Source organism: Cebus imitator, unplaced genomic scaffold (genome assembly GCF_001604975.1).
Source record: "Cebus imitator isolate Cc_AM_T3 unplaced genomic scaffold, Cebus_imitator-1.0 Scaffold82, whole genome shotgun sequence".
In the NCBI taxonomy this organism is placed as follows: domain Eukaryota; kingdom Metazoa; phylum Chordata; class Mammalia; order Primates; family Cebidae; genus Cebus; species Cebus imitator.
Genome location: NW_016107397.1, coordinates 643,820 through 655,245, shown reverse-complemented (window position 1 = coordinate 655,245; position 11,426 = coordinate 643,820). Strand labels below are relative to the sequence as shown.

The following is an 11,426-nucleotide window of genomic DNA, read 5'->3' as shown; positions in this document are numbered from 1 at the left end:
CTCCCCACAACCTCCACCTCCCGGGTTCAAGCGATTCTCCTGCCTCAGCCTCTCAAGTAGCTGGGATTACAGGCATGCAACACCACGCCTGACTAATTTTGTATTCTCAGTAGACATGGGTTTTCTCCATGTTGGTCAGACTGGTCTTGAACTCCTGACCTCAGGTGATCTGCCCGCCTCAGCCTCCCGAAGTGCTGGGATTACAGGTGGGGGCCACCATGCCTGGCTTTTACGCCTCTTTTTTACTAGAATTACAATTGATGCGATTTTCTTCTTTATATTTTTCTATATTTTGGGATTATATTTTTATAATGACTATATATTTGTTTGTTTTTGAGACAGGATCTCACTATGTTGCCCAGGCTGCAGTGTAGTTGCACAGTCTAAACCCACTGCAACCTTCGCCTCCGGGGCTCAAGTGATCCTCCCACTTCAGCTTCCCGAGTAGCTGGGACCACAAGCACGCACCACCATGCCCAGATCTTTTTTTGTATTTTTGGCAAAGACAGGGTCTCACTGTGTTGCCCAGGCTGGTCTCAAAATTCTTGAGCTCAAATGATCTGCCACTTAGGCCTCCCAAACTGCCAGGATTACAAGCAAGAGCCATCACACCTGGTTCTTTTTCTTTTTCTTTTTTTTAAAATACATTAAAAAAATATATTTTAGGCCGGGTGAGATGGTTTATTCCTGTAATCCCAGCACTTGGGAGGCCAAGGTGGTCAGATCACAGGGTCAGGAGTTCCAGACCAGCCTGGCCAATATGCTGAAACCCCGTCTCTGCTAAAAATATAAAAAATTAGCTGGGCGTGGTGGCAGGCGCCTGTAGTCCCAGCTACTCGGGAGGCTGAGGCAGGAGAATCGCTTGAACCCAGAAGGCGGAGGTTGTGGTGAGCCAAGACCATGCCACTGCACGACAGCTTGAGCGACAGAATGACAGGATGAGATTTGGTCTCAAAGTACATATATATTGGCCGGGCGTGGTGGCTCACGCCTGTAGTCCAAGCACTTTGGAGGCCAAGGCGGGTGGATCACCTGAGGTCGGGAGTTCAAGACCAGCCTGACCAACATGGTGAAACCCCGTCTTTAATTAAAAAAATTAAAAATAAAATACACACACGCAAAAAAAATAAATAAAATAAAATAAAATAAAATACATATATATTAATAGAGACAAGTTCTCACTATATACTTCCTGGGCTAATCTCAAACTCCTGCCTCCTGGGCTCAAATGATCCTCTCACCTTGGCCTCCAAAAATGCTGGAATTTACAGTCGGGAGCCACCACACAAGGCCCTGATTTTATTTCTCTTAATGGCTTCACCTTCCTCTTTGGCTGGAGGCTCAGCCTTGGACCTCTTTCTTAAGCTCCGCAGCCTCAGGGGCATCCAGATAACATCGATTCTAGCAGCCTAAAATTTTGAACTGTTTCCCCTTCCTGCCCTTCCACAGCACCTGCTTCAGGCCTTTATTATTTCTACCCAAAATTGCTGTGATACTGACTTTCTGCTTAAAGAATGCTTTCAGTTGCATGCATATTATGTGTTCTCATGGTAAAATGAAAACAGTTCCAAAAAGAAACATATATCAGTGTGCAGATGGATAGATTTTTAAAAAATAAAAAAACGTAGTTCCAAAGAAAATCAAATAGTCCTACAAAAAGCAGCCCGGCCACACTCCTCTACCCACTTCCTGCTCCCCTGGGGCATCCATTTTCTTTTCTTTTCCTTTCTTTTTCTTTTTTTGGGACGGAGTCTTGCTCTGTCATAAGGCTGGAATGCAGTAGTGAGATCTCGGCTCACTGCAACCTCCGTCTCCTGGAGTTCAAGCGATTCCCCTGCTTCAACCTCCTGAGTAGCTGGGACTACAGGCATGTGCCACCACGCCTGGCTAATTTTTTGTATTTTAGTAGAGATGGGGTTTCACTATGGCCAGGAGGGTCTCGATCTCCTGACCTCATGATCCACCCACTTTGGCCTCCCAAAGTGCTGGGATTATGGGATTACAGCGTGAGCCACGGTGCCCCATCGGCATCCATTTTCAGCTTGTTAATAACTCATATACTGCTATTTTCAGTTTTTTCTTTTTCTTTTTTTCTCTCTCTTTTTTTTTTTTTAAATGGAGTCACACTCTCTTGCCCAGGCTGGAGTGAAATGGTGTGATCTCAGCTCACTGCAACCTCTGTCTCCTGGGTTAATGTGATTCCCCTGCCTCAGCCTCCCGAGTATCTGGGACTACAAGTGCTTGCAACCACACTCGGCTAATATTTGTATTTTTAGTAGAGACAGGGTTTCACTGTGTTGGCCAGGCTGGTCTTGAACTCCTGACCTCAGATCCACCTGCCTCGGCCTCCCAAAGTGCTGGGATTACAAGTGTGAGCCACTGCTCCCAGCCTAATTTTTTTTATCTTTTGCAGAGATAGGGTGTCACTATGTTGCCCAGGCTCGTTTTGAACTCCTGAGCTCAAGCGATTTGCCCACCTCAGCCTCCCAAAGTGCTGGGATTATAGGCATGAGCCACTGTGCCTGGCCTAGTTTTTCGGTTATAAATATTAGCTGTTGACTTTCTTCAGTGGAAGATGAGGACTTCGTTCCATAAACACCATGCACATATGCAAACATAATCCCAAAAGAATTATATTACAATTGGCTAAATCAGCATGCGGTGTATAACTTATGATTATGCATTATTCACAGATGATTCTCATGGTAAACTCATTCCTTTTCCTTTCTTTTCTCTGGATGACTTCAGTCTTGTTGTCTTGTTTTTTTTTTGTTTTTTTTTGTTTTAGACAGAGTTTTGCTCTTGTTGCCCAGGCTGGGGACAGTGGCACGATCTCAGCTCACTGTAACCTCCGCCTCTCAGGTTCAAGCGATTCTACTGCCTCAGCCTCCGGAGTAGCTGGGATTGCAGGTGCCTGCCACCACACCCGGCTAATTTTTGTATTTTTAGTAGAGACAGGGGGTTTTACCATGTTGGCCAGGCTGGTCTCGAACTCCTGGCCTCAGTTGATCTGCCCGGTTCGGCCTCCCAAAGTGCTGGGGTTACAGGTGTGAGCCACCGCACCCAGCCCTCGGTCTGTTCTTACTGAATTTTCTTTGGACCTATCTCTCTTCTGTCCCCAGACTGACAGAACTGTAACTCCTCTCTCAATATATGCAAACACATCCGGCGGGCACTGTCCTTCCCATTTGTCTCCCTGCCTCCCCTCTCTTTCCTCTCCATCGTATCCAGTGCACTGTGTCACTCTAATGTTTACGACTTCCAATGGTTGGCTACTTAAAGCCAACAAAATTAAACCACACTCTGGCCTAACCTTCGAGGCCCTCCACAATCCATCCTCCATCTTGGTACTTCTTCCTTTAGGCTCCTTACTCAATCAAAACCTAGATTTATCTAGGGTTTTGTTTTGTTTTGTTTTGTTTTGTTTGAGATGGAGTCTCACTCTGTTGCCCAGGCTAGAGTGCAGTGGTGCGATCTCGACTCACCGCAACGTCTGCCTCCGGGGTTCAAGCGATTTTCCTGCCTCAGCCTCCAGAGTAGCTGGGATTATAGGCACCTGCCACCATGCCCAGCTCATTTTTGTATTTTTTGTAGAGATGGAGTTTCACTGTGTTAGCCAGGCTGGTCTCGAACTCCCGACCTTGTGATCTGCCCGCCTTGGCCTCCCAAAGTGTTGGGATTATAGGCGTGAGCCACCGCGCCCAGCCTATCTAGGTTTTAAAATAGTATGCCAGCCAGGTATGGTGGCTGTTGTGTGTAATCCCAGCACCTTGGGAGGCCAAGGCAGGAGGATTGCACGAGCCCAGAAGTCTGAGACCAGCCTTGGCAATATAGTGACATCCTGTCTCTACAAATTTTTTTTTTTTTTTTTTTTTTTGAGACGGAGTTTCACTCTTGTTACCCAGGCTGGAGTGCAATGGCGCGATCTCGGCTCACCGCAACCTCCGCCTCCTGGGTTCAGGCAATTCTCCTGCCTCAGCCTCCTGAGTAGCTGGGATTACATTACAGGCACGTGCCACCATGCCCAGCTAATTTTTTGTATTTTTAGTAGAGACGGGGTTTCACCATGTTGACCAGGATGGTCTCGATCTCCTGACCTCATGATCCACCCGCCTCGGCCTCCCAAAGTGCTGGGATTACAGGCTTGAGCCACCGCGCCCGGCGTCTCTACAAATTTTTAAAATGTACCCAGGCATGCAGCATACCACCATGGCATGTGTATACCGATGTAAAAATCCTGCATGATCTGCACATGTGTGGGTAACTCCCCACGTGGGCACCGAGGAAGGAAAGCTGTGCAGACCCCAGGCACAATTAGCGCTTGAAGTATAACTTGCTGCTTACTTATATCTAGCTTATATATATAATCACACTTAGTTCCATATAATCTTATATGTAGCTTATATATATATAAAACCATACTTAGTTTTATATAATCTTTCTATATAATCATAGAGTAGTTTATAGTAGGAGGAATGCCTAGAGCAGTCACAGAACAGAAGCAGTGCATGGGAAAAACAGCCAGGCCAGGACAAGAACCAAAGACGCAGGCCGTAGCGCCCCTGCCTGAAAGGACACACGTTATATGGCAGGTCAGAGCCTAGACAGCAGCACTCAGTACCCGCTGCGTGGCCGGCTTGGAGCAAGACTTATTCCTCCTGAAAAGGAGTGGCCGTACCTTGCATGCAGTTCTTGTGGAAAGTAGGCCTCAGGCCTGAGACCCCCGAACAACCGAGGGAGAAGAACCCCTCTGGTGTAATCGTGCCATGGCAGCTGTACGCCTTGTCAGCTTTTTCTCACTAGTGGGCTGGCTCAAATCAATCCCCCTATAAATTATCTTAGAGCAGAGCACGCTCTGTCAGCTCCCACTGCATTGGTTTACAGCATCCTTCTATGGGAATCCTTTGAAGCCTCCAGCCCCCAGATAAGAAGTGTCGCGCATGGCACTTGTTGCACACAGCCCACCTCCTTGCACTGGTGACCTAATGGGGGTGGACCCTTTTGTGCACGACCCTCTACTGCTGCACACGGCACGGCCCCCTACTGCACACAGCCCACCTTTCTGACTAGGTGACTTAATGGGGTGGCCCCCTCGCTTACTATTCACATGATTATGTATGCCCTATCATTAAGACTAGAGATGACCGCACTCACGACCCTTCCCCCTGCCTTGTACCTAATAAATACAGACACTTCTGGATGCTCCAGGCCTCGCCTGTCTCCGCTTGTAGGTGGCGTGGCCCCCTGGGGCCCAGCTGCTGTTTTCCAGTCCTTCTGTGCCCTATCTCTTTATTTCTCGGATCCTTCGACTCAGCACAGCAATAGGGGACACCCCACGACCCTGTCGGGCTGTGGCCCTACACACATGTACCCCAGAACTTAAAGTATAATCATAAAAAAAAATTTCCCCAGGTGTGATGGCATGTGCCTGTAGCCCCAGCTGCCCGGGAGGCTGAGGTGGGAAGATCACTTGAGCCTGGGAGGTCAAGGCTGCAGTGAGTTGTGATTGCCCCACTGCCCTCTAGCCAGGATGACAGAGTGGGACGCTGTCTCAAAAGGAAAAAAAAAATTAAAATTATTCACCCCTAAAAAGACCCAAGGCTCCTTAAAAAATGGCTGGGGCTGGACAAGACCAAAGTGAGTCTGGGGCCGGGCGTGGTGGCTCAATCCCAGCACTTTGGGAGGCCAAGGCAGGTGGATCGCCTGATGTCAGGACTTCAAGACCAGCCTGTCCAACATGGTGAAACCCCGTCTCTACTAAAAATACAAAAAATTAGCTGGGCATGGTGGCATGCACCTGTAATCCCAGCTGCTTGGGAGGCTGAGACAGGAGAATCGCTTGAACCCAGGAGGCGGAGGTTGAGGTGACCCGAGAGAGCGCCACGGCACGCCAGCCTGGGTGGTAAAGTGAGACTCCGTCTCAAATAATAATGATAATAATAAACTGAGTCTGGAACGTTTTGTACCTGACGGTATTCAAATCATGATGCAGAAATGTCAAAGGGCACGGGAGCTAACTGGCCCAATCTGGAACAATTTGGACATTTTTATATTTATGTATTTAAAGACAGAGTCTCACTGTGTCTCCCAGGCTGGAGTGCAGTGGTGCAGTCTGGGCTCACTGCAACCTCAGCCTCCTGGGTTCAAGCGATTCTTCTGCCTCAGCCTCCTGAGTATCTGGGTCTACAGGTGCACATCACCATGACCGGCGAATTTTTGTGTTTTTTGTAGAGATGGGGTTTTGCCATGTTGTCCAGGTTGGACTCAAACTCCTGAGCTCAAGCAATCCACCCTCGTCAGCCTCCCAAAGAGTTGGAATTACAGGCGTGAGCCACCATGTACGGCTGATAAATTTCTTGGGTATGATTTGGTAGTCTGATTGTGTTAGGGAATGTCTTTGTTCATTGGAGATAGAAGCTCATGAATTTAGGGGTAAAATGTCTTAGTCTGTTTGTCCAGCTCTAACGAAATCCCTGAGACTGGGTAATTTCCAAGGAACAGAAATGTATTTTATTGCAGTTCTGGAGGCTGGGTAGTCCCAGATCGAGGTGCTGGTTCCATTGTCTGGTGAGGGCTGCTCTCTGCTTCCACAATGGTGCCTTCATGTTGCAGTATCCTTGTGGGGAGGAACCTGTATCTTCACATGGCAGAAGGCAGAAGGACTAGAGAGCTGAACACTGCTGAAGCCTTTCATAACAGCCTTATTCCATTCATGGCAGAGGAGCCCTGATGGCCGAATCACCTCTACAAAGCCCCACCTCTTAATATCATCACAGTGGCAACACCTGAATTTTGGAGAGGTCACATTCAGACCATAGCAGTGGCATGACGATTGCAACCTATTTTCAAGTAATTAAGACAAAAACTTGGTGGGGGGGATGTGCATAGGCTGGGCACGATGGCTTATGCCTGTAATCCCAGCACCCTGGGAGGGAGGACTGCTTGAATCCAGGAGTTTGGGACCAATATAGTGACATTGGGCAATATAGTGAGATCTCATCTCTACAAAAAAATTTTTTTGGCTGGATGCGGTGGTTCACACCTGTAATCCCAGCACATTGGGAGACTCAGGCAGGCGGATCGATCTAAGGTCAAGAGTTTGAGACCAGCCTGACCAACATGGCGAAACCCCGTCTCTACCAAAAATACAAAGTTAGCAGGGCGTGGTGGTGCACGCCTGGAATCCCAGCTACTCAGGAGGCTGTGGCAGAAGAATCGCTCGAACCCAGGAGGCAGAGGTTGCAGTGAGCCGAGATTGCGCCATTGCCCTCCAGCTTGGGCAACAAAGAGTGAAACTCCACCTCAAAAAAAAAATCTCTTTTTAAAAAAATACTAGCTTAATACTGTGGCATGTCCCTGTAGTCCCAGCTACTCAGGAGGCTGAGGTAGGAGGCTTGCCTGAGCCCAGGATGCAGAGGTTGCAAGTGAGCTAAAATCGCACCACTGTACTCCACCCTTGGCAACAAAAGGAGACTCTGTCTCAAAAAAAAAAAAAGGGGGGGTGGGGAGTATTGAGATATAAAGAAAATGTGGCAAAATGTTTGTGTGTTTGTTTTTTGAGAAGGAATCTCCCTCTGTGACCCAGGCTGGAGTGCAGTGGCACAATCTTGGCTCACTGCAACCTCTGCCTCCCAAGTTCAAGCAATCGTCCTGCCTCGGCCTCCCGAGTAGCTGGGATTACAGGTGCCCACACCATGCCTGGCTAATTTTTGTATTGTTTTTGTTTTTGTTTTGAGATGGAGTCTCCCTCTGTCACCCAGGCTGGAGTGCAGTGGTGCAATCTTGGTTTACTGATGGCAATGAGAGTGAAACTGTCTCAAAAAAAAAGACAACAAAACAAAACAAAACTCGTATCCAAATTTTTCGAGGCCTAACTCAAACATCACCTATTCTATGAACTTTTTTCTTTTGTTTGTTTGTTTGTTTTTTGAGATGTCTCACTCTGTCGCCCAGACTGGAATGCAGTGGCTCGATCTCGGCTCACTGCAACCTCTGCCTCTCAGGTTCAAGTGATTCTCTTGCCTCAGCCTCCCAAGTAGCTGGGATTACAGGCGCCCACCATGCCTGGCTAATTTATGTGTTTTTGGAAATGTGGTTTCGCCAAGGTCTCAAACTCCTTACCTCAGGTGATCTGCCTGCCTTTGCTTCCCAAAGCGCTGGGATTACAGGCATGACCCACCACACCCGGCTCTATAAACATTCCATGATCCCAAAGCCTCCAAGATTCTTCTCCAGACCCTACTGGTATTGCTCCTTCACCACCCCTCATGGCTCACACTCCTCTCCACCTTCTCTACTGCATCTGACCATAAGCTCCTTAAAGGCAGAGACCACGTGTTTACCAGTTGTACTTTACAGAGGACCTACCAGGAATATGTTTGCAACAAATACAGCTGTCCCTTTGTATCCACAGTTTCAACCGATAGTGGATCAAAAATACTGGACTCGGGAGATGCGGAACATGGATAGGGATAGGGAAGGCCTACTGTGGAACTTGAGCAGCTGCAGGTTTTGGTATCCACCAGGGCCCTGGGACCAATCCCCTCTAGATACCAAGGGACAACTGTATTTGTAAAATATTTTTATTTAGCTCTTTCCCTAAGCGGCCTGAGGTAATCTGTGAAAATGGTTTGCTATTCTCTTGACCTGGAGAACCCCACAAAATCATGCAAATCAAGAGGTTCTAATCTTCGTGTTAACTTTAAGAACACTCGTGAAACTGCCCAGGCCATCAAGGGTATGCATATACGGAAAGCCACGAAATATCTGAAAGATGCCACTTTACAGAAACAGTGCATCCCATTCCGACGTTACAATGGCAGAGCTGGCAGGTGTGCCCAGGCCAAGCAGTGGGGCTGGACACAAGGTCGGTGGCCCAAAAACAGTGCTGAATTTTTGCTGCACGTCCTTAAAAATGCAGAGTCATGCTGAACTTAAGGGTTTAGATGAGATTCTCTGGTCATTGAGCATATCCTAGTGAACAAAGCACCCAAGATGCACTGCTGGACCCACAGAGCTCATGGTCGGATTAACCGACACATGAGTTCTCCCTGCCACAGTGAGATGATCCTTACTCAAAAGGAACAGATTCTTCCTAAACCAGAAGAGGAGGTTGCTCAGATGAAGTAGATATCTCAGAAGAAACAAAAACATGGCACGAGAGTAAATTCAGCATTAAAATAAATGCAATTAAAAGGAAAAAAAAATTATTTATTTATTTTGAGACAGAGTCTTGCTCTGTCACCCAGGCTGGAGTGCAGTGGTATGATCTTGGCTCGCTGCAGCCTCTGCCTCCCGGTTCAAGCAATTCTCATGCCTCAGCCTCCAGAGTAGCTGGAATTACAGGTGTGTACCACCATGCCTGGCTGATTTTTGTTTTTTTTAGTAGAGATGGGGTTTCACCGTGTTGGCCAGGCTGGTCTCAAACTCCAGACTGCAAGTGATCCACCTGCCTTGGCCTCCCAAAGTGCTGGGATTACAGGTGTGAGCCACTACACCTGGCCATTATTTTTACTTTTATTTTATTATTATTTTTTTGAGGCTGGAGTGCAGTGGTTCGATCTCGGCTCACTGCAACCTTCGCCTCCCGGGTTCAAGCGATTTTCCTGCCTCAGCCTCCTGAGTAACTGGGACTACAAGTGTGTGCCACTATGCCTGGCTAATCTTTTTTTTTTTTGGGGACAGAGTTTTCCTTTTGTTGCCCAATCTGGAGTGCAATGGTGCGACCTAGGCTCCCTGCAACCTCTACATCCTGGGTTCGAGCAATTCTCCTGTCTCAGCCTCCCGAGTGGCTGGGATTACAGGCATGTGCCACCTAGTTTTTTGTATTTTTAGTAGAGATGGGGTTTCACTGTTTTAGCCAGCATGGTTCTCCTGACCTCGTGATCTACCGCCTCAGCCTCCCAAAGTGCTGGGATTACAGGCGTGAGCCACCATGCCTGGCCCTGTTTTTATTTGCAGCCTTGACCTCCAGGGCTCAGGGAATTCTCCTGCCTCAGCCTCCTAAGTACCTGGGACCAGAGGTCTGTGCCTCCACACTCAGCTAAAAAAAAAAAAAAAAAAGGGGGCTGGGCACAGTGGCTAATGCTTATAATCCCAGCACTTTGGGAGGCCGAGGTAGGCAGATCACGAGACGAGGTCAAGAGATCCAGACCATCCTGGCCAACACGGTGAAACCCCGTGTCTACTGGAAATACAAAAATTAGCTGGGCGTGGTGGCATGCACTTGTAGTCCCAGCTACTCAGGAGGCTGAAGCAGGAGAATCACTTGAACCCAAGATGCAGAGGTTGCAGTGAGCCGAGATCGTGCCACTGGACTCCAGCCTGGCAACAGAGTGTGACTCATCTCAAAAAATAAATAATAAAAGAAAAAAAATTATTTGTAGGGATGGAGTCTCCCTATGTTGCCTGGGCTGGTGTCAAACTCCTGGACTCAAGCAATCCTCCTCCCAATAAAGTATTGGGATTACAGGCATGAACTACTGCACCCAGCCCGTTATACTTTCCTTTGCTTAAACACATTAAAACAGTTATGTTGGCCAGGCATGAAAAAGAAAACTTATTTTATGAACAACATACAATTACATTATCTCATTATCTGTAAAATTAATTTGACAATTTTTAATTTTTTTATTTTTTCAATAGAAACAGGGTTTCACCATGTTGGTCAGGTTGGTCTTGAACTCCTGACTGATCCACCCGCCTCAACCTCCCAAAGTGCTGGGATTACAGGTGTGAGCCGCTGCACACGGTGACAATTTGATTTTGTATGTTTTTTTTTTTTTTTTTGAGACAGGGTCTCCCTCTGTCGCCCAGGTTGGAGTTCAGTGGCATGATCATGACTCACCTCAGCCCGAGTAGGGGGCTGCTATAGGCATGCACCAATATGCCCAGCTAATTTTTGTTTTTTTTTTAGGGACAAAGAAGTTTCGCCATGTTGCCCAGGCTGGTCTCAAACTCCTGGGCTCAAAGATCCAAAGTGCTGAGATTATAAGCATGAGCCACTGGGCCTGGCTGTTACATTTTTATTTTAATTTTTTTTGAGATGGAGTCTTGCCCTGTCACCCAGGCTGGAGTGCAATGGAACGATCTCAGGTTCCAGTGATTCTCCTGCCTCAGCCTCCCAAGTAGCTGGGACTACAGGCGCACGCCACCACGCCCAGCCAATTTTTGTATTTTTAGTAGAGACAGGGTTTCACCATGTTGGCCAGGATGGTTTCGATCTCTTGACCTCATGATCCGCCCGCATTGGCCTCCGAAAGTGCTGGGATTACAGGCATGAGCCACCACACCTGGCCTTTTAAAATTTTTTTAATGAGACAGTGTCTTGCCATGTTGCCCAGGCTCGTCTCAATTCCTAGGCTAAGGCTAGGCTCCTGCCTTGGCCTTCCAAAGTGCTGGGATTACAGGCTACTGCACCCAGCCCT

The 11,426-nt window shown here is 47.7% G+C and overlaps 1 pseudogene; it reads left to right on the top strand.

Moving 5' to 3' along the window:
- Positions 1–8,607: 8,607 nt before the first annotated feature.
- The window catches only part of LOC108307880, a 5,847-nt pseudogene continuing 3,028 nt past the window's right edge, over positions 8,608–11,426 (top strand).